This window comes from Bombina bombina, chromosome 5 (assembly GCF_027579735.1).
Source record: "Bombina bombina isolate aBomBom1 chromosome 5, aBomBom1.pri, whole genome shotgun sequence".
Classification (NCBI taxonomy): Eukaryota; Metazoa; Chordata; class Amphibia; order Anura; family Bombinatoridae; genus Bombina; species Bombina bombina.
In genome coordinates, this window is record NC_069503.1 from 365,920,244 (window position 1) to 365,932,995 (window position 12,752).

The window sequence follows — 12,752 nt, forward strand, 5'->3', positions numbered from 1 at the left end:
AAAAGCCATGGTGGAGCCCCATAGGAGAATGTGTACTAAATGTATTGATTTCACCTTAAACAGTAAAGATCAGTCTTTATCTATAAAATAATTATCACCAGAGGGTTCTGTCGAGGGGGAAGTTATGCCGACTAACAATCCCCACGTGTCAGACCCTTCGCCTCCCGCTCAGGGGACGCACGCTAATATGGCGCCAATTAAATCAGGGACGCCCATAGCGATTACCTTGCTGGACATGGCTGCAATCATGAAATATAGCTGCAAGCAGCAATAGAGGTGGCCAGCGCATCATTTTTGCAATGCCATATAAGTAGTTATGTCACAAAATAAAGCTATACAACAACTGTTTACAGTTCTAACATAAGCATTTGGAAAAAAAAACACATTTTCGAAATGTTTGCGTTTTTTAAAATGGCTGCCACACCATATGACCTATACTTTCAACATGAACAAATGTAACTGTAGGCGACAATATATGGTTATACAGCAAATTTCACAGCTTTAACATAAGCCGTAAGAAAAAAAACACAGTTTCAAAATATTTGCGTAAACCAATATGGCTGCCACAGCTTGTGACTAAGTCCTTCAACATGAACAACTGTGACTCTAGGTCACAATATAAGACTGTACAGCACATTTCACAGTTCTTACATAAGCAGTTGCAGAGAAAATAGACTTTCAGAATTTTCGCGTAAACCAAGGTGGCTGCCCGATCGTAAGATATACAGCCTCTATATTATGCACAATAGTGCTCACTATAGATGTCAATAAACATTGCAAAAATAAAGCATTTTTGTAAAACGGTTTTTGTTTTATTATGAATTTAAATACATCGTTAAGCAATTTTGAACAATTCAAAATGGCTGCCAAACCACATGACGTATCAACTTCTCTTGAACAAATCTGAATATTAGTCATAAGATAACTCTATAAACAAAATTTCAAGTCTGTCCCATAAGCGGTTTCGGAGAAGAAGATTTTTATAGTTTTTAAAAATGGCGCATTCGAAACAAAATGGCCGCCAAGCTATGCAATGTATGGCTTTCAAATTGCACATACTAATGCTCACTATAGACCTCTACAATTTGCAGAAGTTTAATGAAAATTTGCAAATGTTTTATTTCACGAAGGCGACTGCGCAATGCGAATTGTAACTGCAATATTATCTTTAAGGGTTATGACTATGTGTAATCATTTGTCTATTACACTGTAATATTGTTAAATATTGTAAAACTAATGTATAAAGTGAAAAATTACGCAATTAAATGGCGATAAAAAGGTTAATGTCTCACAGCAGCCATGTTGATTATGGAAAAATCACAATTTTAACAAACTTGGTAGAGGACCTTGCAAGGAGCATAGGTGCAAAATTGCGCTTTATTGCACTAAGCGGTTTAAGAGAAGAAGATGTTTAAAGATTTTCGTAAAATGCAAGATTGTTGCTACATCATGTGACCAAGTCACTTCTGTTGAGCAATGGCAAATCTAGGTCATAGCAGCACTAAGCACAGCAAGTTTCAAAGTTGCAACATAAGCAGTTCCAGAGCTAAAGATTATTAAGCAGTTCTCGAAATTTGTCGCAAAAAACAATATGGCTGCGTAACCTTATGACCTATGAGTTCATTATTGCATGAGATGTAGCATTGCTATAGGCTGTACCAGCATACCTGATTTCAAGAGTTTAGCATAAGTAATTTGTGTTCTGTGAGCAATTGACTCAAAAGAGGAAGTATTGAATTACAAATAATTACAATAAACATAAAACCGATATTGCTGCCACATCATGTGACTGATTCTCTCCTAATGAGCAATTATGAATCTGTCACAATATAAGACTGTACAGCAAATTTCACAGTTCTTACATAAGCGGTTGCAGAGAAAATAGACTTTCGAAATTTTCACGTAAACCAAGATGGCTGCCCGATCGTAAGATATACAGCCTCCATATTACGCACAATAGTGCTCACTATAGATGTCAATAAACATGGCAAAAATAAAGCATTTTTGTAAAACGTTTTTTGTTTTATTATTAATTTAAATATATCGTTAAGCAATTTTGAACAATTCAAAATGGCTGCCAAACCACATGACGTATCAACTTCTCTTGAACAAATCTGAATGTTAATCATAAGATAACTCTATAAACAAGTCCGTCCCATAAGCGGTTTCGGAGAAGAAGATTTTTATAGTTTTTATAGAGTTCAATTTTGCATGAGATGTAGCACAGCAATAGGCTGTACCAGCATACCTGATTTTAAGAGCTTTGCAAAAACAGTTAAGCAGTTATGGGCAATTGAATACAAAGCTTGGCGGAATAAAAAGAATAATAATAATAATAATCCGAACAATAACAATAGGTTGTCCTGCAACTTTGTTGCTGGCCACCTAATAATACCCTGTCAGAGGTATTATCTAGATTGCCTGAATTAAGAGGCAAGCGCGATAGCTCTGGGGTTAGGAGAGATACAGAGCGCGCAAATGCTGTTAGAGCCATGTTTGATACTGTGTCACAGTATGCAGAACATGAGGACGGAGAGCTTCAGTCTGTGGGTGACATCTCTGACTCGGGGAAACCTGATTCAGAGATTTCTAATTTTAAATTTAAGCTTGAGAACCTCCGTGTATTGCTTGGGGAGGTATTAGCTGCTCTGAATGACTGTAACACAGTTGCAATTCCAGAGAAATTGTGTAGGCTGGATAGATACTATGCCGTGCCGGTGTGTACTGACGTTTTTCCTATACCTAAAAGGCTTACAGAAATTATTAGCAAGGAGTGGGATAGACCCGGTGTGCCCTTTTCCCCACCACCTATGTTTAGAAAAATGTTTCCAATAGATGCCACTACACGGGACTTATGGCAGACGGTCCCTAAGGTGGAGGGAGCAGTTTCTACTTTAGCAAAGCGTACCACTATCCCGGTTGAGGACAGTTGTGCTTTTTCAGATCCAATAGATAAAAAATTGGAGGGTTACCTTAAGAAAATATTTATTCAACAAGGTTTTATTTTACAGCCCCTTGCATGCATTGCGCCTGTCACTGCTGTGGCGGCATTCTGGTTTGAGGCCCTGGAAGAGGCCATCCAGACAGCTCCATTGAATGAAATTATTGACAAGCTTAGAACGCTTAAGCTAGCTAACTCATTTGTTTCTGATGCCATTGTTCATTTGACTAAACTAACGGCTAAGAATTCCAGATTCGCCATCCAGGCGCGTAGGGCGATATGGCTTAAATCCTGGTCAGCTGACGTGACTTCGAAGTCTAAATTACTCAACATTCCTTTAAGGGGCAGACCTTATTCGGGCCTGGCTTGAAGGAAATTATTGCTGACATTACTGGAGGCAAGGGTCATACCCTTCCTCAGGACAGGGCCAAATCAAAGGCCAATCAGTCTAATTTTCGTGCCTTTTCGAAATTTCAAGGCAGGAGCAGCATCAACTTCCTCCGCTTCAAAACAAGAGGGAACTGTTGCTCATTCCAGACAGGCCTGGAAACCTAACCAGTCCTGGAACAAGGGCAAGCAGGCCAGAAAGCCTGCTGCTGCCCCCAAGACAGCATGAAGGAACGGCCCCCTATCCGGAAACGGATCTAGTGGGGGGCAGACTTTCTCTCTTCGCCCAGGCGTGGGCAAGAGATGTTCAGGATCCCTGGGCGTTGGAGATCATATCTCAGGGATATCTTCTGGACTTCAAAGCTTCTCCTCCACAAGGGAGATTTCATCTTTCAAGGTTATCAGCAAACCAGATAAAGAAAGAGGCATTCCTAAGCTGTGTGCAAGACCTCCTAGTAATGGGAGTGATCCATCCAGTTCCGCGGACGTAACAAGAACAGGGATTTTATTCAAATCTGTTTGTGGTTCCCAAGAAAGAGGGAACCTTCAGACCAATCTTGGATCTAAAGATCTTAAACAAATTCCTCAGAGTTCCATCATTCAAAATGGAAACTATTCGGACCATCCTACCCATGATCCAAGAGGGTCAGTACATGACCACAGTGGACTTAAAGGATGCCTACCTTCACATACCGATTCACAAAGATCATCATCTGTTCCTAAGGTTTGCCTTTCTAGACAGGCATTACCAATTTGTAGCTCTTCCCTTCGGGTTGGCCACTGCCCCGAGAATTTTTACAAAGGTTCTGGGCTCACTTCTGGCGGTTCTAAGACCGCGAGGCATAGCGGTGGCTCCGTATCTAGACAACATCCTGATACAGGCATCAAGCTTTAAAATTGCTAAGTCTCATACAGAGATAGTTCTGGCATTTCTGAGGTCGCATGGTTGGAAAGTGAACGTGGAAAAGAGTTCTCTATCGCCATTTTGGACGATTGTAACAACAGATGCCAGCCTTCTAGGTTGGGGCGCAGTCTGGAACTCCCTGAAGGCTCAGGGATCGTGGACTCAGGAGGAGAAACTCCTCCCAATAAATATTCTGGAGTTAAGAGCAATATTCAATGCTCTTCTAGCTTGGCCTCAGTTAGCAACACTGAGGTTCATCAGATTTCAGTCGGACAACATCATGACTGTGGCTTACATCAACCATCAAGGGGGAACCAGGAGTTCCCTAGCGATGTTAGAAGTCTCAAAGATAATTCGCTGGGCAGAGTCTCACTCTTGCCACCTGTCAGCGATCCACATCCCAGGCGTAGAGAACTGGGAGGCAGATTTTCTAAGTCGTCAGACTTTTCATCCGGGGGAGTGGGAACTCCATCCGGAGGTGTTTGCTCAACTGGTCCATCGTTGGGACAAACCAGAACTGGATCTCATGGCGTCTCGCCAGAACGCCAAGCTTCCTTGTTACGGATCCAGGTCCAGGGACCCGTGAGCAACGCTGATAGATGCTCTAGCAGCTCCTTGGTTCTTCAACCTGGCCTATGCGTTTCCACCGTTTCCTCTGCTCCCTCGACTGATTGCCAAAATCAAACAGGAGAGAGCATCAGTGATTCTGATAGCGCCTGCATGGCCACGCAGGACCTGGTATGCAGACCTAGTGGACATGTCATCTCTTCCACCATGGACTCTGCCTCTGAGGCAGGACCTTCTAATACAAGGTCCTTTCAATCATCCAAATCTAATTTCTCTGAGACTGACTGCATGGAGATTGAACGCTTGATTCTATCAAGGCGTGGCTTCTCCGAGTCAGTCAGTGATACCTTAATACAGGCTCGGAAGCCTGTCACCAGGAAAATCTACCATAAGATATGGCGTAAATATCTTTATTGGTGTGAATCCAAGAGTTATTCATGGAGTAAGGTTAGGATTCCTAGGATATTGTCCTTTCTCCAAGAGGGTTTGGACAAAGGCTTATCAGCTAGTTCTTTAAAAGGACAGATCTCTGCTCTGTCTATTCTTTTGCACAAGCGTCTGGCAGAAGTTCCAGACATCCAGGCATTTTGTCAGGCTTTGGTTAGGATTAAGCCTGTGTTTAAAACTATTGCTCCCCCGTGGAGCTTAAACTTGGTTCTTAACCCCTTAATGACCACAATGTACCCTGTATGTCACTAGTCATTAAGGTTTTTTTCAGGACATAATAGCACAAGTCTAGCAAGAACACGCTATCAATGCCCTCCCCCCAGCAGGCTTTGTGGAATAGAGCAGTCTCAACGCTGGTGGGAAGACCGCGCTATAAAACAATCAAGTCCCAAAAAAAGGCCAGTGACATACAGGGTACTTCGCTGGTCCTTAAGGGGTTAAAGTTCTTCAGGGAGTTCCGTTTGAACCCCTTCATTCCATTGATATTAAACTTTTATCTTGGAAAGTTCTGTTTTTGATGGCTATTTCCTCGACTCGAAGAGTCTCTGAGTTATCTGCCTTACATTGTGATTCTCCTTATCTGATTTTTCATTCAGACAAGGTAGTTCTGCGTACCAAACCTGGGTTTTTACCTAAGGTGGTTTCTAACAGGAATATCAATCAAGAGATTGTTGTTCCATCATTGTGTCCTAATCCTTCTTCAAAGAAGGAACGTCTTTTGCATAATCTGGACGTAGTCCGTGCCTTGAAGTTTTACTTACAGGCTACTAAAGATTTTCGTCAAACATCTGCCCTGTTTGTCGTTTACTCTGGACAGAGGAGAGGTCAAAAAGCTTCGACAACCTCTCTCTCCTTTTGGCTTCGGAGCATAATACGCTTAGCCTATGAGACTGCTGGACAGCAGCCCCCTGAAAGGATTACAGCTCATTCTACTAGAGCTATGGCTTCCACCTGGGCCTTTAAAAATGAGGCCTCTGTTGAACAGCTTTGCAAGGCTGCGACTTGGTCTTCGCTTCACACCTTTTCAAAATTTTACAAATTTGACACTTTTGCTTCTTCGGAGGCTGTTTTTGGGAGAAAGGTTCTACAGGCAGTGGTTCCTTCCGTTTAAGTTCCTGCCTTGTCCCTCCCATCATTCGTGTACTTTAGCTTTGGTATCCCACAAGTAATGGATGATCCGTGGACTGGATACACTTAACAAGAGAAAAAATAATTTATGCTTACCTGATAAATTTATTTCTCTTGTAGTGTATCCAGTCCACTGCCCGCCCTGTCCTTTTAAGGCAGGTTTAAATTTTAATTAAACTACAGTCACCACTGCACCCTATGGTTTCTCCTTTCTCGTCTTGTTTCGGTCGAATGACTGCATATGGCAGTGAGGGGAGGAGCTATATAGCAGCTCTGCTGTGGGTGATCCTCTTGCAACTTCCTGTTGGGAAGGAGAATATCCCACAAGTAATGGATGATCCGTGGACTGGATACACTACAAGAGAAATAAATTTATCAGGTAAGCATAAATTATTTTTTGTTCACCTCTTTAATATAAGTCTTCCCAAGCAGATAATCCCAGCATCAGGTAAAATTGATATCAGGCTTTTAAGGTAACCCTTTTGAGTCGGACCAAAAGAAAAAAAGAAAATGCATATGAGAGAGAACTATTTAAACATTCTAGATGTAATTTGGCCCACAAAAAAGGTTAAGGTAAAACGTGAATATTCTTTTTAAAAATATGTGAGAGAAGAAATTTAGGAGTTACAAGATATGTGAACTGGATTTATTTTATTGGTTAATTTAATTGGTTAAAACTTTGAAGCTTCTGCATGTTTTATGAAATATTATATATGCTACCATCCTTAAACTGATTAATAGAACCTATTTTATGGTAAACAAAATCTTGTTTCTCCAACATAGGTGTGTCCGGTCCACGGCGTCATCCTTACTTGTGGGATATTCTCTTCCCCAACAGGAAATGGCAAAGAGCCCAGCAAAGCTGGTCACATGATCCCTCCTAGGCTCCGCCTACCCCAGTCATTCTCTTTGCCGTTGTACAGGCAACATCTCCACGGAGATGGCTTAGAGTTTTTTAGTGTTTAACTGTAGTTTTTCATTATTCAATCAAGAGTTTGTTATTTTCAAATAGTGCTGGTACGTACTATTTACTCAGAAACAGAAAAGAGATGAAGAATTCTGTTTGTATGAGGAAAATGATTTTAGCAACCGTAACTAAAATCCATGGCTGTTCCACACAGGACTGTTGAGAGCAATTAACTTCAGTTGGGGGAACAGTTTGCAGTCTCTTGCTGCTTGAGGTATGACACATTCTAACAAGACGATGTAATGCTGGAAGCTGTCATTTTCCCTATGGGATCCGGTAAGCCATGTTTATTACGATTGTAAATAAGGGCTTCACAAGGGCTTATTTAAACTGTAGACTTTTTCTGGGCTAAATCGATTGATTATTAACACATATTTAGCCTTGAGGAATCATTTTATCTGGGTATTTTGATATAATAATATCGGCAGGCACTGTTTTAGACACCTTATTCTTTAGGGGCTTTCCCCAAGCATAGGCAGAGTCTCATTTTCGCGCCGGTGTTGCGCACTTGTTTTTGAGAGGCATGGCATGCAGTCGCATGTGAGAGGAGCTCTGATACTTAGAAAAGACTTCTGAAGGCGTCATTTGGTATCGTATTCCCCTTTGGGTTTGGTTGGGTCTCAGCAAAGCAGATACCAGGGACTGTAAAGGGGTTTAAAGCTCAAAACGGCTCCGGTTCCGTTATTTTAAGGGTTAAAGCTTCCAAAATTGGTGTGCAATATTTTCAAGGCTTTAAGACGCTGTGGTGAAAATTTGGTGAATTTTGAACAATTCCTTCATGTTTTTTCGCAATTGCAGTAATAAAGTGTGTTCAGTTTAAAATTTAAAGTGACAGTAACGGTTTTATTTTAAAACGTTTTTTGTACTTTCTGATCAAGTTTATGCCTGTTTATCATGTCTGAACTACCAGATAGACTGTGTTCTGAATGTGGGGAAGCCAGAATTCCTATTCATTTAAATAAATGTGATTTATGTGATAATGACAATGATGCCCAAGATGATTCCTCAAGTGAGGGGAGTAAGCATGGTACTGCATCATTCCCTCCTTCGTCTACACGAGTCTTGCCCACTCAGGAGGCCCCTAGTACATCTAGCGCGCCAATACTCCTTACTATGCAACAATTAACGGCTGTAATGGATAATTCTGTCAAAAACATTTTAGCCAAAATGAACCCTTGTCAGCGTAAGCGTGGCTGCTCTGTTTTAGTTACTGAAGAGCATGACGACGCTGATATTAATATCTCTGAAGGGCCCCTAACCCAATCTGAGGGGGCCAGGGAGGTTTTGTCTGAGGGAGAAATTACTGATTTAGGGAACATTTCTCAGCAGGCTGAATCTGATGTGATTACATTTAAATTTAAATTGGAACATCTCCGCATTTTGCTTAAGGAGGTATTATCCACTCTGGATGATTGTGAAAATTTAGTCATCCCAGAGAAACTATGTAAAATGGACAAGTTCCTAGAGGTGCCGGGGCTCCCAGAAGCTTTTCCTATACCCAAGCGGGTGGCGGACATTGTTAATAAAGAATGGGAAAGGCCCGGTATTCCTTTCGTCCCTCCCCCCATATTTAAAAAATTGTTTCCTATGGTCGACCCCAGAAAGGACTTATGGCAGTCAGTCCCCAAGGTCGAGGGAGCGGTTTCTACTTTAAACAAACGCACCACTATTCCAATAGAGGATAGTTGTGCTTTCAAAGATCCTATGGATAAAAAATTAGAAGGTTTGCTTAAAAAGATGTTTGTTCAGCAGGGTTACCTTCTACAACCCATTTCATGCATTGTCCCTGTCACTACTGCCGCATATTTCTGGTTTGATGAACTGCTTAAGGTGCTCGATAGTGACTCTCCTCCTTATGAGGAGATTATGGACAGAATCAATGCTCTCAAATTGGCTAATTCTTTCACTCTAGACGCCTCTTTGCAACTGGCTAAGTTAGCGGCTAAGAACTCTGGGTTTGCTATTGTGGCGCGCAGAGCGCTTTGGTTGAAATCTTGGTCGGCTGATGCGTCTTCCAAGAACAAGCTACTAAACATTCCTTTCAAGGGGAAAACGTTGTTTGGTCCTGACTTGAAAGAGATTATCTCTGATATCACTGGGGGTAAGGGCCACGCCCTTCCTCAGGATCGGCCTTTCAAGGCAAAAAATAGACCTAATTTTCGTCCCTTTCGTAAAAACGGACCAGCCCAAGGTGCTACGTCCTCTAAGCAAGAGGGTAATACTTCTCAGGCCAAGCCAGCTTGGAGACCAATGCAAGGCTGGAACAAGGGAAAGCAGGCCAAGAAACCTGCCACTGCTACCAAGACAGCATGAAATATTGGCCCCCGATCCGGGACCGGATCTGGTGGGGGGCAGACTCTCTCTCTTCGCTCAGGCTTGGGCAAGAGATGTTCTGGATCCTTGGGCGCTAGAAATAGTCTCCCAGGGTTATCTTCTGGAATTCAAGGGACTTCCCCCAAGGGGGAGGTTCCACAGGTCGCAGCTGTCTTCAGACCACATAAAAAGACAGGCGTTCTTACATTGTGTAGAAGACCTGTTAAAAATGGGAGTGATTCATCCTGTTCCATTAAGAGAACAAGGGATGGGGTTCTACTCCAATCTGTTCATAGTTCCCAAAAAAGAGGGAACGTTCAGACCAATCCTAGATCTCAAGATCTTAAACAAATTTCTCAAGGTCCCATCGTTCAAGATGGAAACCATTCGAACTATCCTTCCTTCCATCCAGGAAGGTCAATTCATGACCACGGTGGATTTAAAGGATGCGTATCTACATATTCCTATCCACAAGGAACATCATCGGTTCCTAAGGTTTGCATTCCTGGACAAACATTACCAGTTCGTGGCGCTTCCTTTCGGATTAGCCACTGCTCCAAGGATTTTCACAAAGGTACTAGGGTCCCTTCTAGCGGTGCTAAGACCAAGGGGCATTGCAGTAGTACCTTACCTGGACGACATTCTGATTCAAGCGTCGTCCCTTCCTCAAGCAAAGGCTCACACGGACATTGTCCTGGCCTTTCTCAGATCTCACGGCTGGAAAGTGAACGTGGAAAAGAGTTCTCTATCCCCGTCAACAAGGGTTCCCTTCTTGGGAACAATTATAGACTCCTTAGAAATGAGGATCTTTCTAACAGAGGCCAGAAAAACAAAGCTTCTGGACTCTTGTCGGATACTTCATTCCGTTCCTCTTCCTTCCATAGCTCAGTGCATGGAAGTGATCGGTTTGATGGTGGCGGCGATGGACATAGTTCCTTTTGCGCGCATTCATCTAAGACCATTACAACTGTGCATGCTCAGTCAGTGGAATGGGGACTATACAGACTTGTCTCCGAAGATACAAGTAAATCAGAGGACCAGAGACTCACTCCGTTGGTGGCTGTCCCTGGACAATCTGTCTCAAGGGATGATGTTCCACAGACCAGAGTGGGTCATTGTCACGACCGACGCCAGTCTGATAGGCTGGGGCGCGGTCTGGGGATCCCTGAAAGCTCAGGGTCTTTGGTCTCGGGAAGAATCTCTTCTACCGATAAATATTCTGGAACTGAGAGCGATATTCAATGCTCTCCAGGCCTGGCCCCAGCTTGCGAGGACCAGGTTCATACGGTTTCAATCAGACAACATGACGACTGTTGCGTACATCAACCATCAGGGGGGAACAAGAAGTTCCCTAGCGATGGAAGAAGTAACCAAAATTATTCTTTGGGCGGAGTCTCACTCCTGCCACCTGTCTGCTATCCACATCCCAGGAGTGGAAAATTGGGAAGCGGATTTTCTGAGTCGGCAGACATTGCATCCGGGGGAGTGGGAACTCCATCCGGAAATCTTTGCCCAAGTCACTCACCTGTGGGGCATTCCAGACATGGATCTGATGGCCTCTCGTCAGAACTTCAAAGTTCCTTGCTACGGGGCCAGATCCAGGGATCCCAAGGCGGCTCTAGTGGATGCACTAGTAGCACCTTGGACCTTCAAACTAGCTTATGTGTTCCCGCCATTTCCTCTCATCCCCAGGCTGATAGCCAGGATCAAGCAGGAGAGGGCGTCGGTGATCTTGATAGCTCCTGCGTGGCCACGCAGGACTTGGTATGCAGATCTGGTGAATATGTCATCGGCTCCACCTTGGAAGCTACCTTTGAGACGAGACCTTCTGGTTCAGGGTCCGTTCGAACATCCGAATCTGGTTTCACTCCAGCTGACTGCTTGGAGATTGAACGCTTGATTTTATCGAAGCGAGGATTCTCAGATTCTGTTATCGATACTCTTGTTCAGGCCAGAAAGCCTGTGACTAGAAAGATTTACCACAAAATTTGGAAAAAATATATCTGTTGGTGTGAATCTAAAGGATTCCCTTGGGACAAGGTTAAGATTCCTAGGATTCTATCCTTCCTTCAAGAAGGATTGGACAAAGGATTATCTGCTAGTTCCCTGAAGGGACAGATTTCTGCCTTGTCGGTATTACTTCACAAAAAGCTGGCAGCTGTGCCAGATGTTCAAGCCTTTGTTCAGGCTCTGGTTAGAATCAAGCCTGTTTACAAACCTTTGACTCCTCCTTGGAGTCTCAATTTAGTTCTTTCAGTTCTTCAGGGGGTTCCGTTTGAACCCTTACATTCCGTTGATATTAAGTTATTATCTTGGAAAGTTTTGTTTTTAGTTGCGATTTCTTCTGCTAGAAGAGTCTCAGAATTATCTGCTCTGCAGTGTTCTCCTCCTTATCTGGTGTTCCATGCAGATAAGGTGGTTTTACGTACTAAACCTGGTTTTCTTCCAAAAGTTGTTTCTAACAAAAACATTAACCAGGAGATTATCGTACCTTCTCTGTGTCCAAAGCCAGTTTCAAAGAAGGAACGTTTGTTGCACAATTTGGATGTTGTTCGCGCTCTAAAATTCTATTTAGATGCTACAAAGGATTTTAGACAAACATCTTCCCTGTTTGTTGTTTATTCAGGTAAAAGGAGAGGTCAAAAAGCAACTTCTACCTCTCTCTCTTTTTGGATTAAAAGCATCATCAGATTGGCTTACGAGACTGCCGGACGGCAGCCTCCCGAAAGAATCACAGCTCATTCCACTAGGGCTGTGGCTTCCACATGGGCCTTCAAGAACGAGGCTTCTGTTGATCAGATATGTAGGGCAGCGACTTGGTCTTCACTGCACACTTTTACCAAATTTTACAAGTTTGATACTTTTGCTTCTTCTGAGGCTATTTTTGGGAGAAAGGTTTTGCAAGCCGTGGTGCCTTCCATTTAGGTGACCTGATTTGCTCCCTCCCTTCATCCGTGTCCTAAAGCTTTGGTATTGGTTCCCACAAGTAAGGATGACGCCGTGGACCGGACACACCTATGTTGGAGAAAACAGAATTTATGTTTACCTGATAAATTTCTTTCTCCAACGGTGTGTCCGGTCCACGGCCCGCCCTGGTT

General features: G+C 43.0%; 1 protein-coding gene across 1 annotated transcript in view; it reads left to right on the top strand.

Moving 5' to 3' along the window:
• TAX1BP1 (Tax1 binding protein 1) overlaps positions 1-12,752 on the top strand; it is a 338,069-nt gene that overhangs the window by 131,672 nt on the left and 193,645 nt on the right. The gene's annotated exons all lie outside the window — the stretch shown is intronic.